Source organism: Mustela lutreola, chromosome 6 (genome assembly GCF_030435805.1).
Source record: "Mustela lutreola isolate mMusLut2 chromosome 6, mMusLut2.pri, whole genome shotgun sequence".
Taxonomy (NCBI): Eukaryota; Metazoa; Chordata; class Mammalia; order Carnivora; family Mustelidae; genus Mustela; species Mustela lutreola.
In genome coordinates, this window is record NC_081295.1 from 126,009,616 (window position 1) to 126,024,986 (window position 15,371).

Here is a 15,371-nt window from a genome sequence, read left to right on the forward strand (position 1 = left end):
GCGCAGCCTGGGCTCAGGGCGGGAGCTGGGGTCTGGCGCCCTCTGCAGGCCGTGGAAGGCAGTGCAGGACTGTGGGAGCTCACCCTTCAGTGGAAGGTCCTGCTCCCTCCCGGGGTCCAGCTGACGCCATTTCATTCCGGGAATTCAAGCTGCATGGAGCCCAATACCCCCCCCCCCACTTCCCCCCAAATTGCTAAGGAACAATGAATTGGAAACAATGTGGAATTACAACAGTCCTTGACCCAAACAGTGGCACTGAACATGGCCCTGATGCAGACCCACACACTGACCTCAACTTGGTCTCAAGCCTGGACCCTACCCTAATCTAAGACCCTGACCCTAGCCCCCAACACAAACAATGTTCACAAGAATCAAAAGGTAGAAACTGCAAATATCCATCAATGGCAAGTGCATAAGCAAAGTGTGGTGAAGGGTTTGAATTTGGGTTCAGGTTCAGGTTTTAGTCAGAGTTCTAGATCAGGCTTTGGGTTTAGTGTTAGGGTGAGGATTTAGAGTGAAGGACAAGGGAACAGAGTTATAGTTTAGGGCTTTACGTTTATGATTTAGGCTTTAAGACTCAGGGCTTATGGGATAAAGTTCAAGGTCAAATTTGGGGTTTGGCTTCATGCTGAGATTTGGGTTCAGGGTTCATGACTTGGAGGTCTGGTTTAGGGTTTGGGTTCGTGGTTCAGGGCTTGGATCCAGGGCTCAGGTTCGGGCTTTGGGTTCCATTTCAGGTTTGGGATTCAGGGTTCTAGTTTGGGCTTTAAGGTCAGCTTAGGTTTCAGCGTTGTTAGGGGTTAAGGTTAGGTTTAGGGATGACACATTTTCTTCAGTTGTCATCATGGACCAAAAAATTCTATCTGAAGTTTCTAAGTCAGAAATGTATTTCATCTGGAGGCGCCTGGGTGGCTCCCCGTGATAAGCCTCTGCCTTGGGATCTGGTCATGATCTCAAGGTCCTGGTATTGAGCCCTTCATCAGGCTCTCTGCTTCGCGGGGAGCCTGCTTCCCCATCTTTCTCTCTGCCTGCCTCTCTGCCTACTTGTGATCTCTATCTGTCAAATAAATAGAATTAGTAAAAGCTATTATATGATCTTTTACAAACCATTTCCTATCTTTGCATTCTCATGTACCAAGACAGACACAGATTATTTAAAACCCTGAAGAGAGTGCTCTTGCATTTAAATTGCCTGTAACCTTCGTGTAATAGATTTATGATTGATGATAGATTTAGTTAAAATATAACCATTTTAAATATTTACTCTCAGTAAACGATTTCAACCTATGCTCATTTAAGTAACTTGGTGCATAATCCCTTTTCTATTAAACCATAGTGCAAGGACCAATACCCCGTTTCCGAGAGAACCCCAAGCTATTTTTCTAGAATGGCCATATGCGTATATATCAGGCGTCCTGTTTTGACTCCCTTTGTGGAGCACCTACCCTGGAGGTCATGTAATAACCAATGACCAAACAAACAAACAAAAAACCCAAACATCCAGGTCAAAGTGCCATCCCTGCCTGGAGACTAGGAGACTGCTCAGACAGATCCCAGGCAGGCATCTCAGCCCTGGGCTGTGCTGGGGAAGCTGGTTCCTGGCTTTGGGCGCAATCTGGAAGCCAGCAAACTGACCCAAGAGTACAGCCAGCGTTTAGGACTGATGATCTTTTCGCAGCCAGGCCGCGGGCGGACACCAGCTCAGGGATCCAGGCTAGGAGGCTGCCCAGCGCCGGCGCTGGCAATGCTCGCAGCCCACCAAGACTTCGCCCTGTACCCCAGCCCGGGCCCTGGCCTCAGGAGGGAGGGGGGTGGAGGTGGCGCAGAGAAGGGGCTTTGCTAATTTCCAAAGCGGGAAGTGAGCTCGGGGAGGACTCAGGAGGGAGGGGGGCGGGGGCGGGTCGGTGGCGGCCTGGAGAAGGGGCTTTGCTAATTGCCAAGGCGGGAAGTGAGCTCGCGGAGGACAGGGCGGAGAGTCTGCGAGTAGGTGGGGGGGGCTTGGCGGAGGAGGGGCAAGCAGTGCCAGGGTGTTGTGATGTGGCCCAGTTGGGACTGCAGGACCCACCTTACTTGCGGCCCGTGCGCTCTCCCGCGCTCCAGCCTAGCCCCCAGGCCACGCTGTCCCGTTCCCGCCGCCTGCTGCCCCTCCCTGCCCCATGGCTTCCCCGGAGGAAGCTCTCTGCTCACAGGTACTGTGACACCGCGCCGCGCCCTCACCTGGAGCAGAAAACGCGGGCCACTTTTACAAGGTAAAATCAGTGAACACATCCAACTTGACGAATACGTCTCTAAAATGTCAATCCAGGCAAAGCTTTTTCTGCCTACAGTGTGGAGTCTACGTGGTGACATTTTTTAAATGCTTTCAGTCCCTCAGTGAGGCTCTTAGAAGGTAGCCAGGGCATACTACCTGCCAGGCACTGTGTCAGGTGGTGGAGCTAAAGGGAAGGAGAGCTTGGAGACTGGCTGGGGAGGGACATCCATGACACAACCACAGCTAGAAACGGAGGCCAGTGCTAGAAAAGAGAGAGCAGGCTGCATGGAGAGTATGTACCATGGGGCTTGTGAGGTCACGAATAAGTGGGAGTAACCGGTGTGGGGAGATGGGGGAGAGGAAGAGGGTCTTCCCATCAATGGGAATCACCTGTGCTTGGAGGCAGGCGCCATGAGGGGTCTCCACAGGAAGAGGGAGGCAGTGTGGTTGAAGGACAGAGAGATGGGGCAGAACAGGCATCAGTCAGTTGGAGGGGTATGAAGAGACTGATGGGAGGATTATGGGTGCCTTTGGAGGACTGAGAATTTGTTAGAAGATCAGTGCAGATTTCTATGGAGACAAATGCCAGGAACTGATAGGTCTTTGAAAGGTCACTCTGGCTGCCTTTTGGCAAAGGGGTTGGTAAAAGGCACTTGCAGGTGTGAACACACCAGGTGGGAGGTGAGTGCAGGAAATCAGGTGAGGGAGCATGGGAACTTGGTCCGGAGGTATATAAGGGAGAATAGCCTTTAAGGAGTTCCACAAATTGGCACCAGCTGTGGCTTCATTAGAGAGCTGGAAGGGGGAGGTGGGTGTGTCCTGGAGGTTACAGAAATTACATGAGAAAGGGAAGTCTAGATCTTTTTTTCAACTAGAGGAACTCTCACCTTATTGATAGAATTCCAGAGTGGGAACCGATGGACATAAGGACATCTTTGAAATGTCTGAATATGTTCTTCGACATCTTTGCAAGTGACGAGGAGACATTGACCTTAGGAGGCCTCGGCCCTCTTTGTAGCCAAAAAGATTTCACCTACAGATTTGGGTTCCTCCTTTTAAAGTCAAGGAGACAGTCCTTCCAAAGGACACCTCCTATCATTTTACCCTCTCATCATACCTCAGGTGCTGGGATCTCCAAGACCCTCTGTTCCAGGTTGTGAGTATCCACTTTGGCCGGGCTGGTCTTGCCAAGAACACCACCACAGGAAATCTAGAGCCTGTAGTGCTATTAATAACCTCATCTAAGACTGTATCTGCTGCCCTCATGGCCTCTTCCCACCATGACTCACTGAAGCTTTTTACACATTGTATCCATTAAGCTATGAAAGACCCTGGAGCCGCACCCAAGAAGCAAACAGCACGCCTCCACTGGATGCAAATTGCAAGTGGTTTATTGGTTACACAGGCGCCTGCGGACTCATCAGCCTTTGTGGGCTGAGCACGCCAGGCTAAGTCGGGGAGCAGATTATATAGGGCAAGGGTGGGGTGGCGGGAAGCGAGTTTACAGAAGCAGATGCTTGGTTACAGGGATCTGATGGGTCAACTGAAATCAAGCATTGTCAGGCACTGGGTTTAAGGCAAGGACACAACGGTTTGTTCTGGTGGGCCTTGGCTCAGCACTCTGGAAAGTCCCAGGTACACTCTATTCCTCATTTTTCTTTTCTCTTGACAGACCAGGTGATCACAGACAATAGACATCCTGGTATGTGTTGCCATCCGGCTATGGGGACAATCAAGCCTTCAGCAAGGGGAGAGGGGGTGCTGTGGGGACATCAGGTTGCTAAAACAAGCCTTTACCAAGGAGGAAGGGGGTCTTTCAGCTATAGTTCCCAAAGCTCATCTTCTCTAGTGCCATTAATTTTTAGGGGACCAGGCAAACCTTAAACTTGTCCCCCTTAATTGGAACCCTGTGCCCCCACAATCTCTTTGAATGCCTTACACCATGATCCTTGAATGAGATCTGAGACCACTGCTGGTACCTAACACTTCGTGGCACCTTGTCTGTTAGGTTCTTGGAAGAGGAGGTGGCTATGGAGGTGAGTGGGGATGGGAGTGGGAGAATTTCTCCCTTCACTTCCCTTTTTGTTTTTTCAAATCATGGGTTTTGAGGGGGAGGGAAAGGTTAACCAGACCATTTATTTTCCATCTCCCATCGATAAAATGTTTACCACTCCCCACTGGAAGAATTTAGATCTTTCGTTTGAATCTCCAGGAAAATCTCCCAAACCCAGACCACCACCATGTGGATTCAGCCATCTTCTGATTCACCTCCAGATTGTCTCCTCCTAACTGCTCAAGCCACAGGTTAAGGGCGAAATGTTCAATGCCCAAGCAATTAAGTGGGGAACACGTTTATCTAAGCAATTGCATGCAGCTCTGTATCTGCATACAGGGGGTCTCTCCCAAGCCTTTCCAACCTCAGCAAAACAAGACAAAGCCCCAGCGATCTGGGGTATATATCATTCATTCATTCCTGGGTTCAACACTCATGGCGGATCCCCACCAAGACAGTGGGAGAGCAAGGACTGGAGAAATCCTGGAAGCTGAAGTCTGAGGAGGATTTCAAATTCAAGTCAGAGATGAAAGAAACATCTGGACTCGGTCCTCAGGTACATGCAGTATTCTGAACTGAGGCTAGAACCAGAGACTATTCTAATGAAAGGCCTCTACAGGTGGGCTCTCACAGGTGGGCTCCTACTCAGTTTCGTGTATATTCATTCATGAAATAGCTCTTCGGGTCAACATGCAGAAGAAAACCATTTAATAAAACTGACAATGAGGAGAAGAAAGGGAAGCCAGAAGGTATGTGAATGGGGAGAGAGGAAGAGCCAGGGCAGAAATCAAAGAATCCCTCCCTGCCCTCCTTGCTGCCAGGGAGGTCTGAGGGACTAGTTTCCACCTGGAATCCCAAGTCCAGAACAAAAGCAGCGGGGCTGTGGCTGGGAAGGGAAGGGGGTTCTCAGCAGGCGCGTGGGGGTGCCGATCGATGGGGGCTAGCGCGCCCGCTGGCGGGGGGCACCTTGCAAGGCGCTATCCCCAGCCCGACCCCATGCGGATCCGGGTTCAGGGCAGCGTCCTGGGTGGTCCTGGTGCCCTGGGGTTCCCGGGAGGCTGGGCCTTGACAACCCCCCTCCCCGCCCACAGGTCGCGTCCCCCGCTTTCTGCTCCAGGTGAGGGCGCTGCACGGTGTCACTTTACCTGTGCGCAGAGGGTGGTCCAGAGAAGCCTTGGGGCACGGAGGGGCAGCAGCAGCAGGAGCGCAGCCTAACGCGGGAGCGCAGGGGCGGCAAGTCCGGTGGGTACTGCAGTCCGGACTGGGCCACAGCACAGCACCCCTGCGCTGCGCGCCCCTCCTCCGCCAGCCCCAACACCTCCTCACAGACTTTCTGCCACATCCTCCATGAGCTCACTTCCCCCTTCGGCAATTAGCAAAGCCCCTACTCCTGGCCGCCCTCGACCTGCCACTGCCCCCCTCCCTCCTGAGTCCTCCAGGAGCTCACTTCCCACTTTGGCAATTAGCAAAGCCCCTTCTCTGCACCGCCCCGCCCCCCTCCCTCCTGAGGCCTGGCCCGGGCTGGGGAGCGGGGCGAAGACCCGGGGGGCTGCAAGCTTTGCCAGCGCTGGCGCTGGGCAGCCTCCTAGCCTGGCTCCCTGAGCAGGTGTCTGCGCGCCGCCTGGCTGCGAAAAGATCATCAGTCCTGTTAACCCTGGCTGCACTCTCGGGTCAGTTTGCTGGCTTCCAGATTGCGCCCAAAGCCAGGAACCAGCTTCCCCAGCACAGCCCTGGGCTGAGATGCCTGCCTGGGATCTGTCTGAGCAGTCTCCTAGTCTCCAGGCAGGGATGGCACTTTGACCTGGATGTTTGGGTTTTTTGTTTGTTTGTTTGGTCATTGGTTATTACATGACCTCCAGGGTAGGTGCTCCACAAAGGGAGTCAAAACAGGACGCCTGATATATACGCATATGGCCATTCTAGAAAAATAGCTTGGGGTTCTCACGGAAACGGGGCATTGGTCCTTGCACTATGGTTTAATAGAAAAGGGATTATGCACCAAGTTACTTAAATGAGCATAGGTTGAAATCGTTTACTGAGAGTAAATATTTAAAATAGTTATCTTTTAACGAAATCTATCATCAGTCATAAATCTATTACACGAAGGTTACAGGCAATTTAAATGCAAGAGCACTCTCTTCAGGGTTTTAAATAATCCGTGTCTGTCTTGGCACATGAGAATGCAAAGATAGGAAATGGTTTGTAAAAGATCATATAATAGCTTTTACTATACGGTATCAGCAATTTATCATAAAGGAGCGGCCTCCAGCTAAAAACTCAGCTTTGAAAAATGCAGAAAAGCAGCAAACGTTTCCATACCCTCTTGGTGACCAGAGGCATGCTTTGTGCCCCTCATCATCTCTTTCGTGGTTCTGAGGCCCATGGTGCTCAGTAGTTTAGTGTCTTATTCTCTGGAATAGGCCATTGAAGAAATACCATGCCCAGAGAAGAAGGTCCTGCTGGGTGTCTGAAGAAAGTACAACCTTTTAGATGAAGCTTTCTGGGGAGTTTGTTAGTGGTTTGGTCTGCTTCTGATAGGAAGGGAAATTTTTTTTAAAGATTTTATTTATTTATTTATTTATTTGACAATCAGATCACAAGTAGGCAGAGAGCAGGCAGAGAGAGAGAGAGAGAGAGAGAGAGGTGGAAGCAGGCTCCCCACTGAGCAGAGAGCCAGACATGGGGCTCAATCCCAGGACCCTAGGATCATGACCTGAGCCAAACGCAGAGGCTTTAACTCACTGAGCCACTCCAGTGCCCCAGGAAGGGAAATTTTTCAAAGAGTATTTTCTCTTTGAATCTATCTTGAGGTTTGGTTTGTGGTTCTTTCTGACATCTCATGAAGATGGAATTATTTCTGAGGTTGGTTGTCAGGAACCGCATATCAAATCGAGCTATCTTGTTAGCAATAAATAAATAAATAAGTAAATAAAAGCTCAAGTGTTGGTATAAAGCTATTATGCTTTTCAAAACCCCGAACTCTAATTCATGTATCGTGGTCGTTCTTTATCATATCACACAGGAGAGAGGTGGCAGAAATGCACTTTCAGGTTAAATTTTTACAAGGAAGATTGACTTATGAACCTACTTTGTTATTCCCTTTCATTCAATTTCCCTGTACCTCCTTTTCTATGAATTGTAACGGTAACCCATCATTATTTTTATTGTTGGTACATGCTTTGTGAACCATAAAGTGTACGCTATAAATGGGAGCGCTTTTCTTTTTTTTTTTTTTTTTTTTGGTAGTTTACGAAAACCTAATATTTTTTAATTTATTTTTTATTTATTTTCAGCATAACAGTATTCATTCTTTTTGCACCACACCCAGTGCTCCATGCAAGCAGTGCCCTCTATAATACCCACCACCTTGTACCCCAAACAACCACCCCCTGCCCCTTCAAAACCCTCAGATTGTTTTTCAGAGTCCATAGTCTCTCTTGGTTCAGCTCCCCTTCCAATTTCCCCCACCTCCCTTCTCGTCTCTAACTCCCCATGTCCATGGAAAACTAATTTAAAACATTCATCCACCAGAGTACCCAAAGGGCTCCCATATAAACTATCTGTCATTACATTATGTCCCGATGTGGATCTCGATCCCAGGATCCTGAGATCATGACCTGAACTGAAGGCAGAGGCTTTAATCCACTGAGCCACCAGCCCCAATGGATTCTCTTCAGTACCAGAATTTGTAACCAATTGACAGATGAAAAAGGAGGCAGTCAAGTGAAAAACAATAGGTCTTAGACCTGCAAGAAATTCGAATTAGATGAATTCAGCTACTCAGGCACTGTTTCACATTTTCAGATCTCTGCAGAAAAGGGGTTAACCTTTTTACAGCATGTAAAAGAGAAGACTATAACACATAATATGTGTAAGCATGTAAATATCAAAATATATCCCATTAGTTGCTAAGACACACAGGGCCCATTTTTTCTCTCAAATTCATGAATATGTAGGAGCAATAAGGGAGAAGTGAATGGATACTCTTCACTTCGAAGTCTTTTAGAAATCTAAAATATGACTTTCTATGCTTTGTGTCTCCATATTCCTTTATTGCCAGTTTGAACAAATCCACATGCTTTGATTCAAAGGTAATCAATTCCTCTTATTTGGAAAAATGATGTTTATTTTTGTTCTCTCACCCTTAGCAGGTGCTTTCATTTTAGCACACTTCAGAGTTATAATTTCATGCTTATTAAAAACATTTATTATGATCTACATAGATGAATGAAACTTTTATTTTATTAAATTATTTGCCAAAAAATCTGTTATTTTTAAAAATGTATTTCCTTTGCAGGGTTATTTTAGAGCGTTCAGAGAGGATCTAGGAGTGTGGTATTATGCAGTTTTTAAGTAGGTCTGAAATGGTTATTTATATGATTGTTTCTTTTTTTTTTTATTAATTTGACAGAGAGAAATCACAAGAAGGCAGAGAGGCAGGCAGAGAGAGAGAGAGGAGGAAGCAGGCTCCCTGCTGAGCAGAGAGCCCGATGCGGGACTCAATCCCAGGACCCTGAGATCATGACCTGAGCCGAAGGCAGCAGCTTATCCACTGAGCCACCCAGGCGCCCTATATGACTGTTTCTTTAAGGCTTATGTATATTGTCCATTAAATGCTATAAAATATTTTGAAAGTAAATTTAAGGTATGTTTTACATAGTTTATTTTTTGGAAAAAAATATTGAAATGACTTATGAAATTCAGTATACTCTCAACATTAATTTATTCTGAAATTTACCAATTGTCTATTGAACCTATTATATGGCAGGTATTACTTCAGACTACACTATAAATGAAATACTTGGCTTTGTAGAACTTTCATTTTAATGGGTGAGACAATTAAAAGCTATAAACCTTAATAAAAATTGCATAGTGCATTCAAAAATGATGAGTACAATGGGGACAAAGAAAAATTAGATCAGGGTGAGAAAAATCAAGGTTGCTAGGCAGGGGATGGGGAGTTAAAATTTTTAATAGGAAGATCAGGGTAGTTACAATGAAGCTGACAATTGAACAAAGGTATGGAAAGGTGATGAATTTGCCTAGGACTATCAGCAATAAGGTCACTCCAGACAAAGGAATTGGCTATCTTGAAGGCCATAAGGTTGGATCGTGCCTGGCATATCTGATTAAGGGCAAGGTGGCCAAGATATATAATTTGCAAATCCCTTCTCCAACTTTACGGTTTCTCAATGGAGCTTTGATAGCTGTGTCTTTCAAGAAATATGCTACTTCTTTCCGGGTACACGGAGGTATGACTAGAACATTATCAGTTTTGACATTTGCAAAGAAAATCATGGCTTAAGATATATGTAATCTGCAGTTGTTGGGAATGTTCACCACCCTTGCCTCTAACTCATCTCTCACTGCCCACACATTCAGATATACTGGAATATTGATTGACAAAATATTATTTGCCAAATAACACTAGTTGGAGAGTAAGAAAAATGCAGGCACCTGATTATATAATATTACTTAAATAAAATATGTTTTTATAAGTGCTATAGGAAGTAAATTCCTCAATAATTTAATCACACGGAATGATGGAATCCTAGATTTTTTTTTCTTGTATTTACTAAGAAAATGATCATGCCTCAAGTATATTAAAATGGAATAGGGAAAATTAAAAATTGTTTTAAGTTGATTTGCGTGTGTTGTGCGTATTTGAGAGAGAAAGTGAGAGAGAAAGAGAGAAAAAGAGAAAGGGAAAGACAGAGAGGTGGCTGCAGTGAATTGATGAGTTGCAGGATAGATTGTAAAGTTTTGTCTTTTGCTTTCTACATTTCCTTTTCCTTAGGTTCAAGAGAACCATCAGTAATATCTCAGATGCCTGCTGGTAACATCAGCAGAAAGAGTTTGAGGTTCCCAGAAAATTAAAGATGAGATATAGTTTTCCTGACATAACAAAAGTCAGTTTTTGTCCCCAGCTATTTTCAATGATCTATACCCCACCTGTGTACTTGCCCAAGCACACTTCTTCCAAAACTTCCTGGGAGGTTCTTACAAAGAAATGCAAAAACCTCATTAGTTAAGGATTTTGAGGGAACAAGGCAATGGGAAAGCTAACAGTCACCACCAGACCAGGAAAGAGCCTAAGCTATTGAGACAATAAATCAGTGGTAAATCTCCTAGTGCTATTTCAAAAGTAATCAAGGCCTTGCATTCCTTGTCCCAGAAAATGAGCCCACGACTCCATCTAGTTTATATCTGCTCTTGAAGCCTGCAGAGTCCCTTTCCCTTGTCCAACAGTTACCTCTGCTTTATTTTAACGTTGAAGTTTCTGCCCTCGGTGAAATACAAGCTTCACTCAGGGGAACATGCAATACATATTGCACAAATACATATGTGGATGTGCATGCATCCACAACCTTATGACCAACCATACACGGGATAATAAAACTCTCCCTTCTGAGTATTCATCTTAAATACTAAATAAAAATCTCTCTCCTGTTCAAACAGTCAAGGCTTTGGAACTTATTCCCTGTGATCTCCGTGTATGTTGTAAACAAAGATTCCTTTGTTTGACAACTCCACCTGTTTCTGTGATTCACCAAAGACTGACCTCAGTTAGTTCAGTTACTGTAATGGCTTTCACTACTCTGATTCTACCTCTGCAAGTCTCCAAATTTAACTATTTGTTTCTCCCAATTCCACATGTTCTTGGATTTAAACTGCAACTCTGAAGAGATGATTAGCTTGTTTAAAAAAAAAAAAAAATCAAGAAAAGGGAGTAGTAGTCAACATTGTTACTTTGAACTTCCTGCCCTAAGGGGCTCTCCTGTTGTTTCTCTTTGACTTCCTGGACTAAAACGACAGAAATTTGGCAATACATCACTCCCCAATCCAGATTACTGACAGAACAGTTTATACTCTTAGAAAAATATGAGTTTAAAAGATCACATAATTAAATACTTAAGCATGTAGTGTAATATAGTGGTTTACAAGAAATATATTTTGGTCATCTGAATATTTGGTTTTCAACCATGGCTACTGACTCACAGCTCCTAAAACTCTTGGAATTTCCTGTGATAAGGGTGAGAGAGGTGTGTTTTGTTATGTTAATGAAGTGACCTTCAGACCTCACTCAAGGCAAGGGCTGTTTGCCTGAAGGACCAACCACTTAGTGAAAGCCTTCATAACTTGTTGCCCAACATGCCTCCCCTTCCTCCCAATTCAGGATTATCTGGGGAGGGAAGAGGAGCTGGAGACTAGATCAGCAAATGACAATGATTTAGTCAGTCATGACTATGTCATGAAGCCTCCACAGAAAACCTGAAAGGACTGGGTTCAGAAAGCTTTTAGCTTGTTAAATGTATGAAAAGGCAGGAAGAGTGGCAGTCTTCCAGAAGGTAATAGAAGCTCTGTGCCCATTCTCCATACCTTGCCCTGTGCACTTCTTTATCTATCGATTCATTTAAATCTTCTATTATATCTTTTAATAAGCTGGCAAACATAAAGTAAGTATTTTTCTGAGTTTTGTGAGTCCCAGTAGCAAATTAAAAGAACGTAAGAAGTAGGCCACCGGGACCTCCAACCTGTAGTTGCTCAGTCACTGGGGCCTACAGTGAGACTGGCATCTGAGGTGGGGTTGGAGATAGTCTTGGAGGACTGATCCCTTAACTGATGAAATCTTACGCTATGTTCAGGTAGATAGTGTCAGAATTTAGTTGAATTCTTGGAGATCCTGCTGTTGTCTGAAAATTATTTGGCATTGTTGGTATGATGTCCTAAAACCCAAAAAGATATAGCTACCTCAAAATAAGAATAAGGTTGACAGCTTATATATAATAAGTGAGTATATCAGGGATTTAAAATATACCCAATAAATAATGTAAGGAAATAAGGAAAGATTTTGAAATAAAAACAAGAATAAGAACCTAGTAATACTAATAGATTAAATATATGTAATCTAGTTGAATTAAGAATACAATGGATAGAATACGTAATGGATTCAATAGAGATAAGAAGTCACTTAAGGATATAGTCATCTGGATACCAGCCAAGCATTAAAATTATCAATATAAAAGAGGTGTAAGATGTAGGTGATGTGTGTGGAACAAAAGCTAGAGAAAAAATTAGATTTCCTTACTACTCATAGCCTGTTGACAAGTCCTTGAAGTTCCTCTGGGGACTCAGCTGCTTCCATGTGGACACATCCACTCAGGGCAAAAAGCATTCTTAGTCCACCCCCCAGGATACTGAAAATCTACTTTCACAAGCAAAACTTACTTTGGAAACTTCTTTATCTCTACTCTGCACCCCTGCCCTCAAGATGTACATTGGCAATCATCTCCCAAGCATATACCCACTGATACACATCAGAAGAGTCTCTTCCCTGAGTTTTTAATAAATAGTAATAAATGACCTTTCCCTAACAATAGCTAGCCCCCACAAGTTCCTGGAAACCTTGTTTATAAAATACCTTGGAGGCTTGTGCTTTCCCTAACCTCCTCCCAAATTGAAAGTATATAATCAGCCACTCTTCATGACCCTCTCTCTCTACACCAAATAAATAAATAAATATTTTTTAAATAAAATAAAATCAATGACTTTTTTTTAAATGAAAGAGGAAAAAGGAAAGAAATATTTGAATATTAATGTACATCTATTTCTCAAGCATAAAATAGTCAAGACACTGGAGTAAAACTTACATACAAGAAAAGAAAGAAAATATTCATAACTATAGTTGACTCTATGAATCCCAAACTAGGGCATACATACCAAAGACAAAAAAAAAATCATAAGTGTTAGAGAGAAAAAAATTCATTAATAAAGAAACAAGAATCAGACTGATAGAAATTTTTTAAATAATATCAGATATAAAAAAGAATGAAGTAATAGCTTTATTATCTTGAAAAAAATAGTCACAAATGTAAACATTGAGATCCTTATAAAATGTTATTGGAATAGGAAGGCATAATAAAAAAAAATATTTTCAGGAATACAGACCACAGATAATTTGCCTTAATTTGTGTAGGCAGCACTTAAATACTAATATTATTTTAACAGTTAAAATGTACTCTATGAACTATGGGGTGGGGGAAAAGAGGATGACCAAGTCATCTTGAAATAATTCAGTTTTATGAAAAAAGTTAAAAGATAAAAAAAAAAGACTTGAAGAAAAGAGAGATAAAACATATACATAATAAAAACAAATAAATAAAAAAACAACCGGAGTGCCTGTTTGACTTAGTCTGTTCAAGTGTCTGCCTTCAGCTCAGGTGATGATCCCAGGGTCCTGGTATTGAGCCCTGCATCAGGCTCCCTGCTCAGTGGAGTGTCTGCTTTTCCCTCCCATTGAGAAAAAAAATTTGACTTATTTATTTGAGAGAGATAATCGTTAAATTTTACTTATTTATTTGAGAGAGAGTGAGAAAAGAAAAACATGCACACAGAAGGGGGAATAACAGAGGGAGAGGAGAAGCCAATGAACTTGGGAAAATTATGAAGAATCTACATAAACATTAAAAGAAATAATATATATTTGCCAAGGCACATTCACATTTTAAAAAATAAGTTGAAAGGGGAACAATTATGCCATAATACATATATCAATGTTTTTCATAGAAGTTTAGTATAAAAAATAAACATTTTAAATACTTTATTTGGAAATTGATATCACATATCTGAAAAACTTGGAAGAAAAAATGGATAACCATGACTAAACAAATGTAGCAGAAAAATGATTTACAATAATAGATAAAAGCTATTCAAAAATGCAGTGAATATTGGCCAAAGCTTAGAAAAATCGATAAAATATAATATGTAAAATGAATTCATGAATGAAAAATAGAATCCCATTAAATCTAATTTGGAAAGAACTAATAATTTTTTTTTGCCTGAATCTGCTCTGCCTTTCATTAGGTGGGACACTGACCAAGCCCACTCAGCTCCTCTCTCATGCCCAGTAATAGTATAGTCAGGGACATTAATTACTTCAGGGATGAATTTTAACCACTGTGGATAGGATGCAGAAGCCAGTGGGTTAAACAGATTCTTTCTTGTTTCAGGAAAATAATTCTGAGATGTATTCTGTGCATTAGGATTGATGCTCAGTTGTCCACAATCATAATCCACTCAGTCTGAACTCATATATGTTTCTCCTGGACCACTTATCTCTTCTCATTCTCTCCTCTTCCACGTGATCAAATCCCAAAATAATTATTTAGGTTGTGTATGCAAGTCCTGATTTTGAAGGGAAACTCAGTTACAGAAAGAGATGAAAATAAAGATACAGGAAAAAAATGGTGCACTTGCGTGACTCAATTAGATAAGCATCTGACTCTTGATTTCAGCTCAGGTTGTTATCTCAGGGCGATGAGATGAAGCCCCTATAGGCTCTGTGCTGGGCAAGGAGGTTGCTTAAGATTCTCTCTTCTTATCCCTTTCCTTCCACCCCTCACCTCCCATGCTGTCTTTCTCTTAAATAATAAGCACTGCTGAACTATCTTAGATTCTGTACCTTCTCTCCAGCCATGAACCTATCACTGTCTTTAACTCTTGAAAACTTCATTAGACAAATTAATGTGGTGAAGGAAGCAATATGAGAAAGCCTATTAATCTGATGAGCATGGAACTGAACAAACCCTATAGATACTTTCCCTTTGATTTCTAGCCTATCAATACCTACAGTGAGTCACATACACTCAAGATTATTGTTTTTATTGTATACTTCATATATTCATTAATTTTTGACTCGATATCATTTTGTTGAAGTGTTAAACTATGGTAATAAACAAACTTTTACTTAGCTTTTACTCCTATGATACAAATATAACTTGCACTTGAGCTTTAGCTAATTTTATGTTCTAAAATTGCCAAACCAAAAGATCAAGGTTTCTAGATTATTTACTGTATTTTCTACAATATAATATTGTTCTATCTGTTCTGTATAAAGAAAATGAATGCTTGGGGCTCTTGGGTGGCTCAGTGCATTAAAGCCTCTGCCTTCTGCTCAGGTCATGATCCCAGAGTCCTGGGATGGAGCCCCACATCAGGCTCTCTGCTCAGCAGGGACCCAGCTTCCCTTCCTTTCTCTCTGCCTGCCTCTCTGTCTACTTGTGATCT